We start from the raw sequence: 12,580 nt of genomic DNA on the forward strand, positions 1-12,580 counted from the left end.
CCATTCAGGTATGACCTAAATCAAATCCCTTATGATTATACAATGGAAGTGAGAAATAGATTTAAGGGACTAGATCTGATAGACAGAGTGCCTGAGGAACTATGGACAGAGGTTTGTGACATTGTACAGGATACAGGGATCGAGACCATCCCCATGGCAAAGAAATTCAAAAAAGCAAAATGGCTGTCTGGGGAGGCCTTACAAATAGCTGTGATAAGAAGAGACACAAAAAGCAAAGGAGAAAAGGAAAGATACAAGCATCTGAATGCAGAGTTCCAAAGAATAGCAAGGAGAGATAAGAAAGCCTTCCTCAGTGATCAGTGCAAAGAAATAGAGGAAAACAACAGAATGGGAAAGACTAGAGCTCTCTTCAAGAAAATTAGAGATACCAAGGGAACATTTCATGCAAAGATGGACTTGATAAAGGACAGAAATGGTATGGACCTAACAGAAGCAGAAGATATTAAGAAGAGGTGGCAAGAATACACAGAAGAACTGTACAAAAAAGAGCTTCATGACCAGATAATCACGATGGTGTGGTCACTCACCTAGAGCCAGATATCCCGGAATGTGAAATCAAGTGGGCCTTAGAAAGCATCACTACGAAAAAAAGCTAGTGGAGGTGATGGAATTCCAGTTGAGCTATTTCAAATCCTGAAAGATGATGCTGTGAAAGTGCTGCACTCAATATGCCAGCAAATTTGGAAAACTCAGCAGTGGCCACAGGACTAGAAAAGGTCAGTTTACATTCCAATCCCAAAGAAAGGCAAGGCCAAAGAATGCTCAAGCTACCGCACAATTGCACTCATCTCACACTCTAGTAAAGTATTGCTCAAAGTTCTCCAAGCCAGGCTTCAGCAATACATGAACCGTGAACTTCCAGATGTTCAAGCTGGTTTTAGAAAAGGCAGAAGAACCAGAGATCAAATTGCCAACATCCGCTGGATCATGGAAAAAGCAAGAGAGTTCCAGAAAAACATCTATTTCTGCTTTCTTGACTATGCCAAAGCCTTTGACTGTGTGGATCACAACAAACTGTGGAAACTTCTGAAAGAGATGGGAATACCAGACCACCTGACCTGCCTCTTGAGAAATCTGTATGCAGGTCAGGAAGCAACAGTTAGAACTGGACATGGACCAACAGACTGGTTCCAAGTACGAAAGGGAGTACATCAAGACTGTATATTGTCATCCTGCTTTTTTAACTTATATGCAGAGTACATTATGAGAAACGCTGGGCTGGAAGAAGCACAAGCTAGAATCAAGATTTCTGGGAGAAATCTCAATAACCTCAGATATGCAGATGACACCACCCTTATGGCAGAAAGTGAAGAGAAAAGTCGCTCAGCCATGTGCGACTCTTTGCGACCCCATGGGCTGTAGCCTACCAGGCTCCTCTGTCTATGGGATTTTCCAGGCAAGAGTACTGGAGTGGGTTGCCATTTCCTTCTCCAGGGGATCTTCCCAACCCGAGGATCGAAACCGGGTCTCCCGCATTGTAGGCAGATGCTTTACCGTCTGAGCCACTAGGGCAGAAAGTGAAGAGGAACTAAAAAGCCTCTTGATGAAAGTGAAAGAGGAGAGTGAAAAAGTTGGCTTAAAGCTCAACATTCAGAAAACGAAGATCATGGCATCTGGTCCCATCACTTCATGGGAAATAGATGGGGAAACAGTGGAAACAGTGTCAGACTTTATTTTTTGGGCTCCCAAATCACTGCAGATGGTGACTGCAGCCATGAAATTAACAGATGCTTACTCCTTGGAAGGAAAGTTATGACCAATCTAGATAGCATATTGAAAAGCAGAGATATTACTTTGCCAACAAAGGTCTGTCTAGTCAAGGCCATGGTTTTTCCAGTGATCATGAATGGATGTGAGAGCTGGACTGTGAAGAAAGCTGAGCGCCGAAGAATTGATGCTTTTGAACTGTGGTGTTGGAGAAGACTCCTGAGAGTCCATTGGACTGCAAGGAGATCCAACCAGTCCATCCTAAAGGAGATCAGTCCTGGGTGTTCATTGAAAAGACTGATGCTAAAGCTGAAACTCCAGTACTTTGGCCACCTCATGCGAAGAGTTGACTCATTGGCAAAGACCCTGATGCAGGGAGGGATTGGGGCAGAAGGAGAAGGAGACAACAGAGGATGAGATGGCTGGATGGCATCACTGACTCAATGGACATGAGTTTGAGTGAACTCCGGGATTTGGTGATAGACAGGGAGGCCTGGAGTGCTGTGATTCATGGGGTCACAAAGAGTCGGACACGACTGAGCAACTGAACTGACTGATATTAGCTGTTGACTTTTCATAGATGTCTTTTATCAGATTGAGGAAGTCTCCTTATGTTCCTAGTTTGTTGACTGTTTTTACCTTGAAATGGTATTAAATATTGTCAAATGATTTTTCTGTATTTATTAAGATGACCATGTTGTTTTTGTTCTTTATTCTATTAATTTGATGTATTAGGTTGATTTTCATAGGTCAGACTAGCCTTCTTTTCTTGGCATAGATTCTTATTTGTCATAGTAAGTTTTTTACATGTCATTGGATTCAAATTGCTTGTTTTTTGGATGGTTTTAGTATTAATATTCATAATGAATTATAGTCTTTTTTCCTAGGTTCTAGTCTAGTTTTCCTCTCTTAGGATGTCTTTGTCTGGCCTTAATATCAGGACATTATTTTCTTCATAGAAAGAAAATATTCTCTTTTTTATTTTTGTAAGAGTTTGTACAGATTTATCTTAAATATTTGAAGAAATGTGAGAGCCAGGAGAGCTCATGGGTGTAGCTCCATGGACTGACAGGCTCAAGACCAGGAAGACCTATAGGAAAAGACTGACATCCCTTCTTGAAGGTGGTCAGGTTAAAGGTGTTCCCTCTTACTCACAGGAGGGTCAGACTTTTTGTTCTATTCAGGCCCTCAGCTGTTTGGATGAGACCCACCTACTTTAGGGAGGGCAGCCTGCTTCATTTAGTTCACAGATTCAGACATGAACCTCTCCAGAAGCATCCTTACAGACACACTCAGAATCATATTTCACCAAATCTCTGGGCCCTCTATGGCCCATCAAGTTGACATGCAGAATTAACCATCATACCTTCCTCCTCTCTGCATTAAGTTTGGTTTGCACCTCTTTTTCCAGTGTATTAAGTTGGAAGTTTAGCTTAGTGACTTGAGAACTTCTTTTTCAATATTGGTGTTTTAGACTGAACTCTATTTGCTGTTTTGGATGCATCCTATAAGATTTTGGTATGTTGTTTTCATTTTTACTCTTCTCAAAGTAATTTCTAATTTCCTTTCTGGTTTTTTCATTGATCCATCAGTTATTTATAAGGGTGTTTTTTAATTTATTTCCACATATTTGTGAGTTTCCCAATTTTTCTTCTTTTATTAATTTGTACTATCATTCCACTGTGATCTGAGAACATAATTTGTATGATTTCAGTCCTTTTAAAATTACTGAGACTTGTGTTATAACTTAATGTATGTTCTCTCAACATATGTTGTGGTGCTGGAGAAGACTCTTGAAAGTCCCTTGGACCACAAGGAGATTCAACTGGTCAACCCTAAAGGAAGTTGACATGCTGAATATTCACAGAAGGACTAATGCTGTAGCTGAAGCTCCAATACTTTGGCCACCTGATGCAGAGCTGACTCACTGGAAAAGACTCTGATTCTAGGAAAGATTGAGGGCAGAAGGAGAAGCGGGTGACAGAGGACGAGATGATTGGATGCCTTCACCGACTCAATGGCCTTGAGTTTGAGCAAACTCCAGGAGACAATGAAGGACAGGGAAGCCTGGTGTGCTGAAATCCATGAGGTCATAAAGAGTCAGACATGGCTTAGCAACTGAACAACAACAAATGTTCTCTCCTGGAGAATGTTTTATGTGTACCTAGCAGAAAGTGTATTCTGTGTTGCTGGGTGGAGTGTTCTGCAGATGGCTGTTAGGTGTGGTTTTCTTAGCGTGCTTTTGAAGTTTTCCATTTCCTTAGTGATCTCCTTCCCAAGTCTATTCATTATCAGAAACTGCGGTACTGAAATCTCCAACTATTACTGTGATTGTCAGTTTTATCATTTTTTGCTTCATGTATTTCAGAGCTCTGGTTTTAGATACATATATGCTTTTGAACTGTGGTGTTGGAGAAGACTCTTGAGAGTCCCTTGGACTGCAAGAAGATCCAATCAGTTCATTCTGAAGGAGATCAGCCCTGAGATTTCTCTGGAAGGAATGATGCTACAGCTGAAACTCCAGTTGCGACTCACGGGGTCACAAAGAGTCAGACACGACTGAGCCACTGAACTGACTGACTGATGTTTATAATTACTGTCTTCCTGATGGATTCTTTTTATCATTAAGAAAATGTCCTTCTTTGTTTATCATACCATTTTTGTCTTACATGTTGTCTCATCTGATATGAATACAGCCACTCCATCTTTTTTTGATTTCTGTTTGCATGGCGTATTTCCCCCATTTCTTTACTTTCAAACTGTTCACTTCTTTGAATCTAAAGTTTGTCTTTTGTACACAGTGTATAGTTAGATTATGAATTTTAGAAATCTATTCTGCCAATCTCTGCCTTTTGATAGGAGGAGTTATTCCATTTACATTAAGTGTAGTTCAAATAATATACAATTTACTGTGATTTTACTGCTTGTTTTCTATATGTCTTATGTCATTTTTGTGGGCTTCTCTGGTGGCTCAAACAGTAAAGAATCCACCTGCAATACAAGAGACCTGGGTTCAGTCCCTAGGTGGGGAAGATACCCCAGAGAAGGGAATGGTCCCCACTCCAGTGTTCTTGCCTAGAGAATTCCACGGACAGAGGAACCTGGTGGGGTACAGTCCATGAGGTTGCAAAGAGTCAGACATACTGAGGGACTAACACTTCATATCATTTTTGTTCCTGTGTTCCTCTGTCACCACTCTTTTTTTGTGTAAAATAGATATTTTCTGGTTTGTCTATTTAATTCTATTAATTCTTCCTTTTATTTCTCTAGACATGATTGCTTCCTTTGCTGTATTTTCTTAGTATTTTCTTTGAGGATTACAGTTAACATCTGAAATGATTACAAGCCAGTTAGAATTGATATCAACTGAATTTCTTTAGTATGCACAAATTCTGCTTTTCTATATAGTTCTCCCTATTCACTCCCCCATTTGGTGCCATATTGTTGTTAAATTTACATCTTTACAAATTTTAAGCCCATCAGCACAGTTTTATAAATATTGTTGTATACAGTTGTCTTCCAAATCAAATAAAATAAGAAAATAGTTACAAACAAAAAATACACATATACCATCTTTTATATTTACCTTTGTAGTTCTCTTTATAGTTTCTTTGTGTGGATTCAACTTACTGTTTAGTAACCTTTCATTTCAACTAGAAGAATTTCCTTTAGTGTTTCTTGTAGGGCAGTTCTGCTAGTGATAAATTGCTTTACTTTGTTTAACATTCATTTTTGAAGGATACCTTTTCTGCATATAGATTCTTGGATGATAGCACGTTTCTTTCAGAGTTTTGAATATGTGATCCCACTGAGTTCTGACGTAAAAGTTTCTCATAGATTGTTAGCTTTTCTTTGCTGCTTTAACATTGTTTCTCTCTCTGTCTTTTGGCAGTTTGACTGTGATGTGTCCCGGGGGGGATCTCTTGGGGTTTATTGTACTTGGAATTCATTGGACCACTTTGATGTATAGATTAATGTTTTTTATTCCATTTGGGAAATTTTGGTCATTTTTTCTTCAAATGTCTTCCCTTTTCTCCTAATTCCAGGTCTTCCATTGTATGTATGCTGCTGTGTTTCATGGTATTTCACAGTTCTCTGAGACTCCATTCATTCTTTTTTTTTTTTAATATTTTATTATTTATGTATTTTGCTGTTTTGTGTCTTATTTGGCAGTTGGTGGGATCGTTAGCTGTGGCTGTGAACTCTTAGTTATGGCATATGGGATCTAGTTTCCTGACTAGGGATTAAGCCTGGGCCCCTGCATTGGCAGCTTGGAGTCTTAGCTACTGGATCACCAAAGAAGCCTCTCTGTTCATTCTTTTCAATTCATTTTCCTTTCTGTTCTTCAGAACGGATTATCTCTATATACCTAACTTGAAGTTCACTGATTCTTTCTTCTGTCAGCTTACCTCTGCTCTTGAGCACATCTAGTGATTGTTTTCATTTCAGTCATTATAATTTCAATCCAAGAATTTCTATTTGATTATTTTTTTGTAATTTCTGTCTATTGGTATTCTTTACATGGTGAGATGTCATTCTCATACTTCCTTTTATTTCTCTAGACATGATTCCCTTTAGTTCTTTGAACATATTTATAGTAGCTGATTTAAATCTTTGTCTAGTAAGTCCAATGCATGGGCTTTGTCAGGGGAAGTTTCTACTGACTATTTTTTCTTTTTCTATTATGGACCACACTGCTGTTTCTGTACATGTCCCATAACTTTTTGTTGAGAAATGAGCATTTTACATAATATAACAGCTCTGGAAATAAGATTCCACTACCTTCATGTTTTTGCTGTCACTACTGTTTGTTTACTTAGTGACTTTCCTGAACAAATTCTATAAAGTCTGTGCTCTTTGTCATATGTGGTTACTGAAGCCTCTACTCGGTTTGCTTCAGTTCAGTTCAGTTCAGTTGCTCAGTCGTGTCCGACTCTTTGCGACCCCATGAATCGTAGCACACCAGGCCTCCCTGTCCATCACCAACTCCTGGAGTTCACTCAGACTCACGTCCATCGAGTCAGTGATGCCATCCAGCCACCTCATCCTCTGTCGTTCCCTTCTCCTGCCCCCAATCCCTCCCAGCATCAGAGTCTTTTCCAGTGAGTCAACTCTTTGCATGAGGTGGCCAAAGTACTGGAGTTTCAGCTTCAGCATCAGTCCTTCCAATGAACACCCAGGACATATCTTCTTTAGGATGGACTGGTTAGATCTCCTTGCAGTCCAAGGGACTCTCAAGAGTCTTCTCCAGCACCACAGTTCAAAAGCATCAATTCTTTAGCATTCAGCTTTCCTCACAGTCCAGCTCTCACATCCTTACATGACCACTGGAAAAACCATAGCCTTGACTAGACGGACCTTTGTTGACAAAGTAATATCTCTGCTTTTGAATATGCTATGTAGGTTGGTCATAACTTTCCTTCCAAGGAGTAAGCATCTGTTAATTTCATGGCTGCAGTCACCATCTGCAGTGATTTTGGAGCCCAGAAAAATAAAGTCTGACACTGTTTCCACTGTTTCCCCATCTATTTCCCATGAAGTGATGGGACCAGATGCCATGATCTTCGTTTTCTGAATGTTGAGCTTTAAGCCAACTTTTTCAGTCTCCTCTTTCACTTTCATCAAGAGGCTTTTTAGTTCCTCTTCACTTTCTGCCGTAAGGGTGATGTTATCTGCATATCTGAGGTTATTGATATTTCTCCCGGCAATCTTGATTCCAGCTTGTGCTTCCTCCAGCCCAGTGTTTCTCATGATGTACTCTGCATATAAATTAAATAAGCAGGATGACAATATACAGCCTTGATGTACTCCTTTTCCTATTTGGAACCAGTCTGTTGTTCTATGTCCAGTTCTAGCTGTTGCTTCCTGACCTGCATATAGGTTTCTTAGTGGTCATTTAGTATTTGGACAGAGATTTCCTTCATTATCTGTAATCAATAAATCCTTGAGACTTTGCTGAGGGAACTTCAGTGCTCTATCAGGTAGGTAACAACTCTGCCTTAGTCTTCAATTCCTCTGTGTACAGAATTTCAAGGTCAGCTGGAGGTGAGAGGTTAGGGCCTTCTCAGATTTTTCCTGGGCATGTACATACCCCTACATATGCTCATGGTTTTCTAGATTAGCAGGAATGTGTTGGAAGCCCTCCTCTAGTGCCCACTGGGTTGCTGTTTTTCATAGCTATTGTGATGGATATGCTGTTGCTTTTCAGACCACCACACTGTTAGGAGTGGGGAATAGGGTAGGTTAAGCTAACATGCCACAAAGCTTTCTGTTCTTGAGATTCAAGTATTTTGTTGAACTAATTCTCTTCAAATTGTTGGAGGCGTAAGACGCCTTGTCAAAAAAGTTTATTTTGACAATTTTTAAAAGTGTCTCCTTGCTTTTAGGGAGGAGCAGAGTTTTGGAGATCCCTACTCCACTATTCTGGAAATGCCTCTTTCAGAGTTTAAAATTTTCCATCTCAGTCAAGGTAAAGACTGATAAGCTCCCTTGTAATATTTGTGTGCTGCCAAGTGGATTTTGTTGATATCTGTTCCTTTTATTGAGTTGTATGGGGACCATAGCTTTATGCAGAGGTCTCAGTCCAAACAGTTGCCCCTTTGGTGCCCATGGGTTTCATTCCCTGTCCTGGCAGCCCATTTCAAACCTCTTATATCACAACCAGCATCTGGGAACCAGCCCCGAGGCAGCCACAGTGTTAGTTCACCTCACCTACTATTTTGGGTCATGTTATTCATTTTTGTGCCCCTGAAAATTTCCATTACTCTTCTGCAACCTCAGCTCTCCTTTTGAAAGATGTGTATCATATTTGCCTGGCATTTCTAAGCTATTCTTTTTTAAAAATAGGAATATTCTCAGGTTATCTTGATTGGCATATTCCTGGAAAAAAGAAGCGCGCTATTTCAAAACTCACATAAACATACATATTTAATCACCAAAATGCAGCAGGTACAGAGAGGAAACACAAAACCATGACAAAGACAGTGTGAATGTCTTGCAGGCAGATCAATGTCTGACCTGAGTCCAGGGGTCCTCACTACCATCCAGTCCACCCGTGGTCCTCACTGGAGGTATTCAAAGTGATGGGAGGGAAGGGTTTAGTTAGGCTGCTGCTGACAGCCAGGACTAAGGGAGTCGCATCAGCCCTGAGCCTCTGACCATACATCAGATCAGATCAGATCAGTTGCTCAGTTGTGTCCGACTCTTTGTGACCCCATGAATCGCAGCATGCCAGGCCTCCCTGTCCATCACCAACTCCCGGAGTTCACTCAAACTCACATCCATTGAGTCAGTGATGCCATCCAGCCATCTCATCCTCTGTCGTCCCCTTCTCCTCCTGCCCCCAATCCCTCCCAGCATCAGAGTCTTTTCCAATGAGTCAACTCTTCGCATGAGGTGGCCAAAGTACTGGAGTTTCAGCTTTAGCATCATTCCTTCCAAAGAAATCCCAGGGCTGATCTCCTTCAGAATGGACTGGTTGGATCTCCTTGCAGTCCAAGGGACTCTCAAGAGTCTTCTCCAACACCACAGTTCAAAAGCATCAATTCTTCGGTGCTCAGCCTTCTTCACAGTCCAACTCTCACATCCATACATGACCACAGAAAAAACTATAGCCTTGACTAGACGAACCTTTGTTGGCAAAGTAATGTCTCTGCTTTTGAATATGCTATGTAGGTTGGTCATAACTTTCCTTCCAAGGAGTAAGTATCTGTTAATTTCATGGCTGCAGTCACCATCTGCAGTGATTTTGGAGCCCCAAAAAATAAAGTCTGACACTGTTTCCACTGTTTCCCCATCTATTTCCCATGAAGTGATGGGACCGGATGCCATGATCTTCGTTTTCTGAATGTTGAGCTTTAAGCCAACTTTTTCACTCTCCTCTTTCACTTTCATCAAGAGGCTTTTTAGTTCCTCTTCACTTTCTGCCATAAGGGTGGTGTCATCTGCATATCTGAGATTATTGATATTTCTCCCGGCAATCTTTATTCCAGTTTATGTTTCTTCCAGTCCAGCATTTCTCATGATGTACTCTGCATATAAGTTAAATAAACAGGGTGACAATATACAGCCTTGACTGTACTCCTTTTCCTATTTGGAACCAGTCTGTTGTTCCATGTGCATCCATAAAGGAACATAATTTTCCTGAAGCAGCAGCCTGGAGCTTCAGGGAATATTGTCAGGACCTCAGGAGGTACACCGTCCTCATTGGCATTCGGAAATAGTGGGAGATTCACAGACTAATATTCGGTAGGAGACTACAGCAGGTGCCAGGAGATATTAGAAGAGACTGTAACAGACTGATTGTTCATGTCCTCCCCCAAATCCATATGTTGGTACCCTAAATCCTAATGTGGTGGCCTTTGGAAGTGAGGTCTTTGGGAGTTGATTAGCTCACGAAGGTGGAGCCCTCATGGATGGAATCAGTGCCCTTATAAAAGGGACCCCCAAGGAGCCCCCTCACCCTTCTACCACCTGAGGACACAGGAGAAGATGGCATCCGTGAACCCAGAATTGAGCCTCCACCAGACATTGAATCTGTTGGCACATTGATCTTCGACTTCCAGCCTCCAGACTCTGAGAAATAAATGTCTACTCTTTATAAGCCCCCCAGCCTGTGATGTTCTGCCAAGTGGTCAGTTCTGACCAAAGGCACAGGGAATTTCTCCAGGAGAGGCCAGAATAAAGTTGGTACGCCTGGAAGCTGATCTATTTGTATAAGGGAACTTTATAAACTGGGAATGAGGGTAATTGCTGGAATACCAAGGACTCTCCTTTGGTGGAAAGAATGCATCTATCTTACAGGTTTCAAAATCCAGCAAGGAGACATGTGTAGACCAAGGCCAGAGCAGGTGGCAAAATTGTTCAGAGGGTGTATGTCTTCTTAGGAAAAATGTTTGGAGCTATCCCACTCATCAAGACATAAGTATCTCATTTCTCTCAGCTCCAACATTTGAATATGCACATCCACACAACTCCAGTTTTCTCTTTTTCCCCTGCTTTCTAATTATTTACTATTGTTGTAAGCTCTCAATTTAGAAATCCACAGAGGGTTGGGATCAGGTTCCAGGCATTGATGTAACTGGGGTCCTGTTTTTAGAGAAACTTGTGAGTGGATGGAGTCTGAGCTTGTTGTTGCTTTTGTTCAGGAGCTAAGTCAAGTCCAACTCTTTGTAACCCCATGGACTGCATGCAGCATGCCAGGCTTCCCTGTCCTTCACTGTCTCCTGGAGTTTTCTCAAACTCATGCCTATTGAGCCGATGGTGCCATCCAACCATCTCATTGGGAGGTAGAGCCAAATTTCCTCCCTATCGCTGTGTTATCAGTGCCCACTGTGCAAAGAGCACTGATCAAGAGCAGGTGCTTTACCAAGTGCTTTATGGGCACCGTGTTGGCCACCTGGGGTTTCCATTGTCCTCCACACTTTGCAAAGAGTGAGAGTTAAAGAGGGGTGGGGCAAGTTGCTTGTGGGCCCCAGGGCTACAAAGTTGCAGACCTGGGATGTGAACCCAGGGTTTACTCACTCTGGAGAGCATAGTGGTAATACCATGTGATAATATCACCATAGTGATAATATCATGGTTTTTCCTGACCATTTCCTGAAATTCTAGTTTCCCAGCCAGCAGCAAGGGTCTGCTCACATGTCTTCCTTGAGTCTGCTTCCTCAGATGAGGGTTGTGGCTGCATGTGTCAGGGATGTTCTCACCAGGAAAATCCTGCAAGGGAGAAGTAGTAGCAGAGAAGGGAGGGAGATGGTCCCCTGTGGTCCCAGCAGTCTCTGGAATGTAAGGGGATGGGCTCTAGCTTATACATAAAGTGTGCAGTGGAGACCATGATCTGTCCTTTTATACCGCTGCATTCACTGGTCAGAAGCCTGCCCTGGGGGCTACATGCCTTCCAGGACCTGAAAGCAGTTGGTGACACAAACCATTGGCACCCACCACTCGGGTAGCAAGGAGATTGCGCCATCGATCCAGGATCTGAGTGGAGCCCCAGTAGCATCTACTGTGTTCCACCCTTGCCAGCTCAGAGTCACCTGTTTCTCAGTTCAAACCCAGCCATCCATCCATAGGTTCTCCATGAGCCTGCTCTTCATTCCTGGGAAAATTTATAAGAAGAGGGTTAGTGTGATGAACTGCAGCCCCACAGCTACAGTGAAACTCACGATGCAACTGACTCATCATTTCCTTATTCTGGATCTCCTCCCCATGAACCCGTGCTCCTTCTGACCTAGCTGACTTGGCTAGTGAGGGGATCCACTAGATGTCATGGTTGCTTTTTCTTTTATGACCATAATTAGTATACTTGTCCATTTACAGTTAACAGCATATTAAAAAGCAGAAACATCACTTTGCAGACAAAGGTCCATATAGTTAAAGCTGTGATTTTTTTCCAGAAGTCATGTACAGATGTGAGAGTTGGACCATAAAGAAGAAGGCTAAGTGCTAAAGCATTAGTGTTTTCGAACTGTGGTGCTGGAGAAGACTCTTGAGAGTCCCTTGGACTGCAAGGAGATCAAGCTGGTCAATCTTAATGGAAATCAACTGTGAACATTCATTGGAAGGGCTGATGCTGAAGCTGAAGCTTCAATACTTTGGCCACCTGATGTGAAGAGCCAACTCACTGGAAAAGACCCTGATGCGGGGAAAGATTGAAGGCAAAAGGAGAAGGCAATGGTAGAGGATAAGATGGTTAGATAGCATCACTGACTCAATGGACATAAATCTGAGCAAACTCCAGGAGACAGTCAAGGGCAGGGGAGCTGAGGTGCCCAGGAGATCCCGCACACAGGAAGAGCAAACCCACACTGAGAACACACAACAGTCCATCAGGATGAGACCCCGGCCTTTCCAG

This window comes from Bubalus bubalis, chromosome 5 (genome assembly GCF_019923935.1).
Source record: "Bubalus bubalis isolate 160015118507 breed Murrah chromosome 5, NDDB_SH_1, whole genome shotgun sequence".
In the NCBI taxonomy this organism is placed as follows: domain Eukaryota; kingdom Metazoa; phylum Chordata; class Mammalia; order Artiodactyla; family Bovidae; genus Bubalus; species Bubalus bubalis.